The sequence below is a fragment of the Macaca fascicularis genome, chromosome 12, assembly GCF_037993035.2.
Source record: "Macaca fascicularis isolate 582-1 chromosome 12, T2T-MFA8v1.1".
NCBI lineage: Eukaryota > Metazoa > Chordata > Mammalia > Primates > Cercopithecidae > Macaca > Macaca fascicularis.
In genome coordinates this window covers 135,628,375-135,639,787 of record NC_088386.1, presented here as the reverse complement: position 1 = coordinate 135,639,787, position 11,413 = coordinate 135,628,375, and the positions used below count along the sequence as shown (strand labels likewise).

At 59.0% G+C, this 11,413-nt stretch overlaps 1 long non-coding RNA gene across 3 annotated transcripts in view; it reads right to left on the bottom strand.

Moving 5' to 3' along the window:
- Positions 1-378: 378 nt before the first annotated feature.
- LOC135966464 (uncharacterized) overlaps positions 379-11,413 on the bottom strand; it is a 50,232-nt gene continuing 39,197 nt past the window's right edge. Inside the window, exons 2-3 of one of the 3 annotated variants that reach the window (XR_010579785.1) lie at positions 985-1,073; positions 379-718 (exon numbers count right to left, since the gene is read on the bottom strand). This is a non-coding gene — a long non-coding RNA (uncharacterized lncRNA). Of the gene's footprint in view, positions 793-984; positions 1,074-11,413 lie in introns of all 3 variants that reach the window. The other 2 variants (XR_010579784.1, XR_012421640.1) reach the window with 2 other exon arrangements.

The window sequence follows — 11,413 nt, the reverse complement described above, 5'->3', positions numbered from 1 at the left end:
AAATCCCATGGGACTTTGTGGGAGCCACATTGTGAGCGTCATGACCACAATGCAAAGTGGGCAGTATCCAGGGTGGGCAGGAAAATGACTGTGGGCATCCGGGGGTGGGTGGTGATCACGTCGGGACGAGGACACAATTAGGAAGGACAATGAAACCCTCGAGGAAGGGCAGGACTCAGGCAGATAGGACAGGGGCCGGGAGCCTGGCTGCAGAGACCAGTAGAAGCAAAGCGGGAGAGGTCGCCCAGCCCGGAAGCACAGAGACCGGCAGAGGCTGGAGCAGGACCAGCGGGAGCAATGGGGAACCCAGATCCTACCGTCGATGGAGCGGTAAGACTGCCAGGCAGGACCAGATACGAAGTAGACAGATGCGGGAGAAAAGGGACATAATTATCAGCATAATGAAAATGACAATATCTAATTTTTGAGCACAGATGAAGCCCCAGGTGCAGGGCCAAGGCTTTACACATACTATCTCATGGACCATAGTATGATTCCCATCGTGCAGACAAAGGAGCCTCCGCACAGAGGTCAGGGGAACTCCCCAAGTTCTGTTGCTGTTCTGAACTCCCCGACAGCTGTTGGAGAAGGTGCAGAGACCGTGAGGAGCACACGGTCGAGGCTGCAGTACTGCGTGCTTTCTCTAATGGTGGCCACAGCTTCCTTCACGTGGACACCTCTGAAGCAGGCTGGGTAAACTCACAGCTTCCATATGATGCTGGGGAAATGGAGAAGCGGGAAACTCATGTCGCATCCAGGGTCGAGGGCTGAGGAGCTGGGGCTGGGCTTAGTCTGTTTGGAGAGCCGCAGTCATGGCTAACCACCCACTTTCTCCATCATCTTGGGGTCCCATCCACCCCAGCAGCCCTCCAAGCCTGCCTCCTGCACCTCGGCTTCCTGCAGCACTGGAGGAAGCTCTAGAGTGAGCCCGGCCCACCACCCTCTAAATCCAGCCTTGCCCCAGGGCCCCAGAAATCTTTGTACCTCACCCAGGGATCAAGAACGAGCTTTAATGCCATGGTCCCTTCCAACGCCAGCAGCAATGATCCTGACTGCAGCTCTCCAAACAGACCCTGGGAAGTAGACTGTCAGAGGGTCAGGGTGGAGCCCCTCAACCAGGGCACCCCAGCTGAGAACCCCTTTCCCTTGTGACCCTGAGGGCCGCCCTGGCCTCTGGCACATGGCTCAGAGCTGACTGCCCTGGCAGGGCCTATGATTACCTGTGGCAGTGCCTGCCTGAGGCTTTGGGGCTAGGAATTGGACCCGTCCTCCTCCTCAGGTAGCCCTTCCCTGCCCACAGCCTCACCAACCTCTCGGCCAGAAGGCCCTGGGACAGGGTGTGACTCCAAAGACCCACTGGCCTGATCCTCAGCCACCCCCCCCAAACCCATGAGCAGGACTGTCCCAAAGGGCTGAGCTGCTGTCCAAAGTCACAAAGCTCAAAGGTAGGACTGGAAAGGAGGTGGCCCCACCTGGTGCTCCTCTGACCCTAGGAACAGAGGAAGTGCTTGTGAGAGGCGAGGTTTCCCCAGGTATGAAGGACTGAAGGTGCCCTGGGATCCCAACAGGCTTCTCCTGGGGTTCAGACAGCCCTGCCCTCAGGTTAGACCCCACAGCCCCTAGGGGACCCTCAGAGCCGGCTGGAGCCCCCCCAACACACAGCAGGTCCCAGGTCCTGCAGGAGGCTGAGCCTGCCCAGAGCTCCAGGGGTCCGGCCCACCTGGCCTGGTCTCCCAGCCACGTGGTTGTTCTCCAACCTTTTTCTCAACATAAGAGAACGTTCCACAGACAGGTGTCAGGCAGGTGTCAGGCAGGTTAGGAACGTTAAGGACCCAAGAGTTTGAAAAACTGATGCTGAATGTGATAGAATGAAAATTGCAGGAAGGTCTTGACCTGTTGAGAAGGTCTGGGCGGAACTGGTTTCAGCCAGTGAATTCACAAGCTGCTTCGTACCTCACGCTCCGTGCCCGATGGCACCTCAACACCAGCCCCAGACTGCCCCTGTGAGATTAGATCAACCCTCTGAGCCTGATCAGCCTCCTGGCCAGTGGCTGGGTCTGTGCTGGAGAGGGGAGAAAACTGCCCAGTAATGACTCGCATTTCATGGGTGGTGAGAGTCCCGTCATTTCTGAACATAACAGAAGGAGGTCCGTACTGAAAGAACACTTTTCAAGACAGGGCGCAGAATCATCTTGCTAATGCTTGTGTGATCAGGCAAGGAAGGAAGGGGCTGCAGGCGCTGGCCTGGGGTCAGGAGCACGGCCACTCTCTCCATGAGACGGGACCCCACTGCAGCACCTCTGACCTCCGCACAGCCACTGGGGCCTTGGGGACTGGCACTGTCCCACCCTTCTCAGCTGTCTCTCTACATCCTCCGCTCACAGGTTCCCCTCCACACACATGCATGTTCCCCTCCTGCGGAGTAACAGTTCAGGCCGGGAGAGCACGTGCTGGGGCTGGGGCTCGGCAGAGACAGCCCAGCGCCCCTCGGACAACTGTCCCTGCCTGTGCACAGGGAGCAGGCCCGTGATGGCCAGCCTCAGCCCCAGTCAGCCTCTTGGGACTCTTTCCGCCAGCATTGATGGAGCCCCACCAGAGCGACGCAGCGAGGAGGAGGAGAGCGGGACTTGCCGGTGCTGAACTCAAGGCCCAGGACAGAGTCGGACACTAAAGCTGTCGCTGCTTGTTTTCTGCCTTCTGCAGAGCAGCCGGGAAGACTGGAGGCCCCTGGACACCTGGCTCCTTTGAGTTTGTGCCCAGCTGGGTGTCCTGCAAAGTGAAGGCGCCCCTCCACTCATTGCCCTTGAAAATCACAGGGTGGGGCATCTCGGGGAGGGGCCTCAAACAGGGGGGCACTTTAACCCTTTTAATCCCAGAGGCCAGGATGCTCAGGCAGACGGGGAGCTGCAGTGCTGCCCGCAAGGCCGTGGAGCGCTCCCGCTTGCCGTTGCTCTGAGTGGCCCTCTGAGGCCAGTGCTGTGAGCCTGTTCCACAGGTGAGTGCCCTGAGGTGGGGAGGGCCTCGGCTGCTCTGAGCCCCAGCTGCCTGTTTGTGGAATTGGGTAATGAGAGTGTGGGCTGTTCTGGGGATCAGATGAATGGACATCTGCGAGGTGCTTGAGAGGCACCAGCAGCATCATCAAGGCAGCCACTGAACAATAAGAAAGGGCAGGTACAAGGAGCTCAGGGGTGAGGGTGTGGGTGGAGGTGAGCTCACCCAAGATAAACGGCTGGACCACATACATGCAGGTGCTAGCAGGACCCTCTCACCCGATGACCCACACGGCGGGCAGGACTCTGCCGCTCTGGCCTGGCTGCACTCCTTCCTCACTCACCCGTCTCCCACCTGACGCTGCACCCGGGTGGAGGGTGCTGTCTGTGAGAAGTGGGTGCCCTGGCTGGGGGCTCAGGCAGTCAGAGGATGAGGAGAGCCTGTCGGGTGCTGACTCCTCATAACCTCCCCTCCAGATACACAGCGGGCCCCTCGGGCTTAGGCACAGAAGCACTCCGCCCTGCACAGGGCCTGGCGCTCCCAGCAGGTGCCAGACCTGGCTGGGAACCCTGGGCTTTTGTTGGTGAGCGGCAGACGGCTCGTTAGGCCCAGGTAAAATGAAGCGAGAAAACTTCCTTGCTGGCTCATGCCCTCCAGCTGTGTGTGCTCCTCTGCCGTCTGTTTCAGACCTGTGCCTGGTAAAACAAGTATCACGGTCAGACGATGTCCTGAGCCCTCACGAACTGCAGAGAGCACTGAGCCAGAAGGGGTGGGCACCTCCCTCGGGGTTCAGCCTGCATCCTGGCTCCAGCCCTGGATGCATGGGGAGGCAGAGAGGACTGGGAATCTCAGCCCTGGCACACTCCCGGGGCCACTCAGCCTCCACCTTCTCACTGCAGGATGGGGAGGCCAGGCCGGCCAGCCAAGGGGCTGACAGAGGAGGGCTGGTGTGGGCCAGGTGCCCGCTGTGCAGGGAGTGCTGACCATCAGAGGCCATGGGAGCCCCACAGGGGAAGGCAGGCCTTGGCCACCCGCTATGCCTGAACACCAGCCGCTGTACCCTGGGGCCTGCTGTCCCTGCTTCTCTGGGCATGTTCATCACTTGCTTGACCACAGCAAGGCCTCAGCACCCAGGGGCTCAGTCCTGCAGGTCCAGAGGCTGGACCTCCTCCCACAAAGAGAGAGCCAGGCCCTGCCTTTCGGGTCAGACTCATCAGCCAAACTCAGGAGACCGATGTACAGGCTTGGAAGGCCATGGTGCCGATATGGAGGCAGAATTACAGCAGACCATGGATGGGACTTCAGATGGGAGTCACTTCCATGGAGAAGCTCCCCGTCGCTGCGGTGGAGCCAGGTGTCCCTGAGACCTCCCTCACCTCACGGGCAGGCCGCATCGCGGGGAGCTGCGTTACTGTCTTCTGATGTCCGCCCAGATGATGGAGGTCTCAGTGGGGCTGTGTTGTCCTCATGGGCTTGTGTCCGGGTCTGCACAACCCTGATCTCAGTTGTGGGCCCTGAACCCGCCAAGAGATGAGCAAGCGCCTCCGTGTTCCCTGGTGAAGAGGTGCTGGAGGCCCCGTCTCCAAGAGCACCCTCCCCACAGGGCCACAGGCGGGCTCTTCATTCCTCATTCCCAAGCTGAGCACCGCCCCTCCGACAGCCCGAGTCTTTCTTTAAATGCAACTGCTCCTCCTTGCTCAGGCTCCTGAACAGGCTTGCGGGCTTGCCTGCAATTTACTGTCGCCTACAGGGGCAGATTCACCCGGTCCCCAATTCCTGGGTACAGCGCTGCCCTCTGGGTGAACAGTTGACCCAGGGGAGGGGACGGGAATGTCCCAGAAGGGAGGTGGTTCCCCATGTCTGACAGGCTTTTGCAGGGCTCGGTTTTCGAGGTCAAATGCTCAGCTCCCACCGCAGGGTGAGGAGGATTCCTTGGAGCCGGCTGGAAGAGCACCCCTCATAGAACAGGCAGCAGAGGCCCAGCAGTTAGGCACCCAGGAAGGTGACCCATCCACACCAGGGCTACCCACCAGGCAGGTGACCCCAACAAGGACCCAGGCATGTGACCCCTTCCAGGACCCAAACAAGGAACCCCACCCAGGCCCAGGCTGGAGGCTGCATCCAGACTCAGTCGGCCCCATCCAGGTCTCAGACTGGTGACCTCCTCCAGACCCAGGCTGGTGACCCCAGGCAGGCTATCCCATCTGGGGCCCAGGCAGTTGTCCATGAAGTCATCCACACCAGGCACCACAAAGATGCAAATGGCCGGTCCACATTCACGCAGGTGCTGGCAGGACATTGTCACCTGATGACCCACACAGTGGGCAGGACTCTGGTGCTCTGGCCAGCATGGCCGCCGCTCCTCCCTCGCTCACTTTTCTCTCTCCTGAAGCTGCACCAGGGTGGAGGTGGTTCTAGCCGCAGGACAAAGAGGGCCTGCTGGGTGCTGGCACCCCATAACTGGGGCTAATATTCCTGAAATTAGCATCAGGAGAGAGGCCCCAGCTGCTAGGGAGCCCTAAAGGCAGGGGTGGAGGTAGCCTAATTTCCAGCTCCACACACCTCCCAGGACCGCCCTCCATGCTCAGGGTCCGCGTGACATGGCAAGTCAGATGGTCCCACAAGGGTAGAGGTGTCCCTTCCCTCCTCAGACTCCCCTGGTGCCCACTGCCCAGTCATTCCCATCAGCCTGTTTGAGGCAACCTGTTGCCCCATTCCAGAGCCTCTGGGTAAATGGGAGCCTCTCCCAGGAAGGCTCCTGCAGTCTCATCTGGACTCAGGGTGGAACTACAGGCAGGTTTCTGCATGGCACCTGCAGGCAGGATCGACGGACTGTAACTGCCACTGCCTATGGCTGTTGACCTGCTGTAAACTTGGGGCCTCCTGCTGTCTCTCCCTTGTCTCCACCTGCATCAGCCTCTCCTGGCGTCGGCTGCCCACACAATTGGCGGGAGGGGGAGGAGCAGAAGCGCTGGGATCCGGGGGCAGAAAGGCACAGATGGAGACATTTCCAGGCGTGGCTGGGAAACGGGGGGCCAACCCCGCATTCCCCAGGTAGGCTAAGCCAGCGATGCATTAACAAGGGGAAAAACAGCATCATGACCTCCTACAGAGCACCCCACTCCAGAAAACTCTGCGGGTGGCTGGGAAGATGCCAATTAACCCAACCTCTCAATGGCTCCTTTTAGCCAAGTCCCTGCAGGCAAACACCTGCAGATGCCCACCTGGCTCCTGGGGAGAAAATTCCCTGCTGAGCCCAGTCTTTGGCCCCGGGATTCTCAGGGCAAGAAGGTCTCCTTCCAACAAAGCAGGGACACAGTGGCAGCTCAGCCTTCCTGAGGCTTAAACTCAGCCAAGAGGAGCTCCTGGGGACAGGCTCAGAGAAGCCAAGATAGGCGGGGTAAGTTCTCCCAGTGCAGCCTCCTGTGACTGCCCCATCACAGGGTCTGCAGGAGCAGCTGGCTAAGGAGAGACAGAGTTTGCAGGGCCCAGCCCAGCATGAGAGAGGAGAGCAAAGCATGGGCAAGACCTGAGGAGCAAGTGCCCAAGAAGTGGTACAGTAGCTTAGGGACCCATCCGCACCAGGGCTATCCACCAGGCAGGTGAACCCAACAAGGACCCAGGCATGTGACCCCTTCCAGGACCCAAACATGTGACCCAAACAGGTGACTGCAGATGCTGCTCAGCTGGCGACTGAGTGAGCTCACTCACACACACTCATGCAAGCTCATGCAGTGATGCACACTCACACACGTACACTCACACGTGCACGCTCACACACGCACATGTTCACACACTTATGCACACTCATGCAGTCAAGCACACTCACACACATACACTCACACATGTTCACACACTTATGCACACTCATGCAGTCAGGCACACTCACACACATACACTCACACATGCTCACACGCACACTCACATGCACACTCACACATGCACACGGGTACACACACATGCTCACACACTTATACAAGCTTATGCACACACACAGTCACGAACACACATGCTCAGTTGCATGATCACACACACATGCTCACTCACACACAGCTGCATAGGCGGGGACCTGGTTCTTAGGGCAAGAGCAATCAGGAGGTGGACAGTGGCCCCTCAGTGTTCTGGGCAGGACAATTTGGAAGAGCCACAGAGGAGCCTGAGGTTGGAGGTCTAGAGGTCCCAGTGTTGCACCTGACAGCTGGTGACCCTGGGGCACGGCACTGCAGCTCCCAAGTCCCAGGGCAGCTGAAACTCATCCAGGGGAGTGTGTTACATCCTCATACCCTTTAGTCCTCTGCCACCTTTAATGTCCCCTGAAAGCAGTTTCCACAAGTACAACACAGGGCAGGGCGTTTCTAAGGGATGCAAACTGCAGGGTGCAAGAGGTACCACTGTGGAGCTGGCAGTTGGCCCTGGAAGGCAGGCCTGGCTTCCTCATGAAAGCCTCATCCTGGGCCCAGCAGCCGCTCTCAGGGCCTTCAGCCTGTGCATGCTTCTCTGGGCCCCCAGCGAGACCTGCAAGGCAAACGCATCCCTGAGCTGAGGTTCTAGGACAGAGCAGGAGGCTTTCTGGACACACAGGTCCCAGCCCTTGAGAAGAGACCCCCAACTTGGAAGCATCCATGTGTCCCTCCTTTCCCTTCCATGTATTAGAGACGTGGGCCACAATCTGTCCACTTTGCTGCGCCCACCTTCTCCACCTGCCCCTCGCCTGCGCTGGCCACCGTCCCTGTCCACCTTCTGCCAGCTGGAAGGCAGGAGGCCTTGCCTCTCCGATGCCCAGCCCCCACTCCATGGCCCTGTCACACACCAGACAGGAGAATGACAGCCGCCTTCCCCGTGTGCCAGCCCTTCAGCGGCCCTCCTCACCTCTCAATGCCCCAGTGTCCAGGTATTTCTCATGGGAGGCATGGTGTCACCTCGGCTGGACTTTGGTCATCCCTGCTGGGCCAAGTGCTGTCTGTCATGCACATGGAGCTGCTCCCGTCTCTGGGGCCTTCCCGATGATTGGGCAGGGGATCACCCCTCTGGGCTCAGGTACCACCTGGTGGGGCTGGGTCACTCCGCCCACAGAGATGTACCATCACTGACCACATCTCCTGCAGGGCCAGGTGTGTCCTCTGCTACAGCCAACACCTGGACACTGAGGCCTGCAAGGACCCCCAGGCCACCACCCTCAGCTGTGGGGTCGAGCATGGAACTCCCCCTGCACCTCAAGGCCAGGGCTCCCTCCCTCAGCTATTGTGGGGAACAAGAAGGCAGCTGAATGGGGAGCCCTCCCTGGGCTGTGGAGCCCTCCGGAGCTCCAGGGCCCCACCTGAATGGTGTGGGGTGCAGCCATCAGCTTTGAAGGCCAGGAGTTCAGTCCAAATTCCAGCCCCAGCCAACTCCAGTTGTGTGACTGTGGGCAGGTGCTGGACTCCTCTGAGACGGGTCTGCTGACGGGCTGTTGACAGCTCCAGGCATCCGCACACGGTGCAGCGTGCGGGCCCGGTGCTGCTGGCTCTCATCCTGCCTGCCTCTCCCGGGAGCGGGGCCCTCTGGCCCTGCGGAGCTGTGACAGACGAGATGGCTCCACAGACGCTTTCCGCACTTCTCAGGCTGTGGGGACGCCTCTCTGCCTCTGTGGTCTCAGTCCAGGGTCCCACGCTTCCGGCATCTCCCGGGTCACCCGTTTCCTGTCCTGCAGGGCAGCCCCAACATGTCCAAGCCCCCCAGCCCCCACCTGTATATGCAGGAGCAGGCTCCAGAATCCAGGTGTCCCCGGAGCCACCTGAGGCTCTCTGGGCCTCAGTTTCCTCATCTGTCACGTTGGGGATTTGGACTACATCACCTCTCAGGCCCTTTCTGGAGTGGAAATCCTCTCTGGTGCTGATGAGACAAAAAGCTTCAGGTGCCCTCTAAACAGTATTCTCTGTATAAATTGATCAAAAGAATAAACGAGATGAGGTTGCTGGGGCGGATCCTCATCTTAGGTTAGACTCTGAGGCGAGAGGTTTGTGAATCGTTGATCACACGAGGGCCTGGGTGGAGCAGGGGGAACGGGGCTGCTGCACCATGCTGACAGAGTCCTCCGAGATCCCGGGAGAGTGCACTGGGGTTGCCCCAGCCCAATGTGGGGGTGGCTCGGGGTCCATCCCGGGCCAAGGGCTGCCCCCCAGGCAGGGGCGTAGCCTGGGGCAAGGCAGGCTCACCTGGCTGAAGGCAATTCCCAGAGAGAACAGCTCCCCAGACGTCACTGCAGAGCTCCCTCCCTATCACAGGTCTTGGACGCAGGCGCTGAAGACCCAGAGAGTGTCCCTGGGATCATGACGGGGCATCTACCAAGGGCAGGAAGCTGCAGCTCGGAAGAAAGCGCCTCTCTGAAGGCTACACACTGAGAATTATTTCCTGGGATTTTTCCACCATTGTTCTGCCCTTTCCTTGTCTCCACATAAAGGGAAAAACCCAGAAATGACACCATCCCCACGTGGGCCGAGGGTACTTTTCGAATCAGTAACTGTGGGTCGGCCCCTCATCTAAGTGTTCCCTAGAGCAGAAGGAAGCTCCTGCCAGGCAGGCCCTGCCTCTGCGTCTCTTTGGCAATCTTGAATTCCTCCCGGGCCTGGGCCAGGCTCAGAGGCCCTTAGCCTGCACCAGGTGCTGCAGAGGCTCCGTTCCCCAAGTCCAAGGCCATCTCCTGACACAAAGGAAGGGGCACGCCAGCTCTGAACCCGGCCGCATTGTCATGGGGTCACCATTGGCTCAAGTCCCAGCTCTCCTCCAAACCTCCCAATGCCAGCACCGCTGTTGTCGGGAGCCTCACATCGAGAGGGTCTGCCCATGCCCCAGCTCCTCTCCAAGCCTCCCTGATGCCAGCACCCCCACTGCGGGCAGCCTCACATCAAGAGGGTCTGCTCTGCCCTTCCTTTGGGGACAGATTCCTTTTTTGAAATCCTGGACCAGGACTGAGACCAGGGCAGGAGTCCAATCTGAATGGAAACCCTGGCCGGGCCAGTACGTTCTCCTTTCCAGAAGGCACCGGCATGGGGCGAGGTCTAGGTTGGGGCACTGAGGTTTCACAGCTGAAATCCAACTCTGGAACCACTTTAAAGTGTCTAATGGGAACAGGATGGAAGGGATGCATGGCCCGGCTGCCAGGAGAGGAACGGCCGTGGAGGCCGTGGCAGAGCGGCGGCTCCTTGTTCATCCTCTGACTCTACAGAGCTGCCCAGCCAAGCCCTCCAGGCAGAAGGAGTCCAGCTCCGCCTGGGTGCATGTCCTTTGTTTGCTTTTGCCTATTTTTCCCAATCCAGACTCAATGAGCAAACCCCAAGGTGACCCCTGCCGGCTCGGGTTTAATCCTCGCATGTCCATGGCTTCATTGTGTCCTCAGGACACCCCGTGAGGTGAACAGTCTCATGTGGTTTACAGACGCAGGGATGGCCACCCACCTGGACAGTCACCTGACTGGAGGGTCAACTGGATGGATGGTCACCCAGCTAGACAGTCGCCTGGATGGTCACTTAGTTAGACAGTCACCCGGCTGGATGGCCACCTGGATGGACAGTCACCTGGCTGGATGGCCACCAGGATGCATGGTCACCTGGATGGATGGTCACTTGGATAGATGGTCACCCAGATGGACAGTCACCTGGCTGGATGGCCACCTGAATGGACAGTCCCCTGGCTGGATGGCCACCAAGATGGATGGTCACCTGGATAGATGGTCACTTGGATAGACGGTCACCTGGATGGATGGTCACCTGGATAGACAGTCACCTGTATAGACGGTCACCGGGCTAGACAGTTACCTTGATGGATGGTCACCTAGATGGATAGTCACCTGGATGATGGCCACTTGGATGGGTGGTCACCTGGATGGATGGTCACCTGAATAGACGGTCACCTGGCTAGACCATCTCCAGGATGGATGGTCACCTGTATGGACAGTCACCTGGATGGACGGTCACCTGGATGGACGGTCACCTGGATAGATGGTCACCTGGATGGACAGTCACCTGAATGGATGATCACCTGGATAGACAGTCACCTGGATGGACAGTCACCTGGATGGATGATCACCCAGCTAGATAGTCATCTGGACAGATGGTCACCTGGAGGGATGGTCACCTGGCTAGATAGTCACCTGGATGGATGGACACCTGAATGAATGGTCACCTGGCTAGACAGTCACCTAGATGGATGGTCACTCAGTTAGATAGTCATCTGGATGGATGGGCACCTGAATGGACAGTCACCTGAATGAATGGTCACCCAGTTAGATAGTCATCTGGACAGATGGTCACCTGGAGGAACGGTCACTTGGCTAGATAGTCACCTGGATGGACGATCACCTGGCTAGACAGTCACCTGGATAGATGGTCACCTGGATGGACAGTCAGCTGGATGGATGGGCACCTGGATGGACAGTCAGCTGGAT